Genomic DNA, 221 nt, shown 5'->3' on the forward strand with positions numbered 1-221 from the left:
CAGGTTATTGTTGACGTTGTTGACAACCTGCGGAGGTGAGATCGTGATGGTTTATTATTTTTGTAAAGAGGGGATATGTATATGTTAGAGAGAGAAAAAAAAACATGGATAGAGTGATCAAATATTTGGATATAGATGGCTGTATTCAAAATAAGATTAAGGTAGATAGGCATATTAAGAAGAAATCATATGTGCAGGAAGGAGAAACAAGAAGTATAATA

At 33.0% G+C, this 221-nt stretch overlaps 1 protein-coding gene across 1 annotated transcript in view; it reads right to left on the bottom strand.

Moving 5' to 3' along the window:
* LOC119590374 overlaps positions 1 to 221 on the bottom strand; it is a gene marked incomplete at its 5' end in the record, with an annotated part of 3,826 nt that overhangs the window by 2,786 nt on the left and 819 nt on the right.

This window comes from Penaeus monodon, chromosome 27, assembly GCF_015228065.2.
Source record: "Penaeus monodon isolate SGIC_2016 chromosome 27, NSTDA_Pmon_1, whole genome shotgun sequence".
In the NCBI taxonomy this organism is placed as follows: domain Eukaryota; kingdom Metazoa; phylum Arthropoda; class Malacostraca; order Decapoda; family Penaeidae; genus Penaeus; species Penaeus monodon.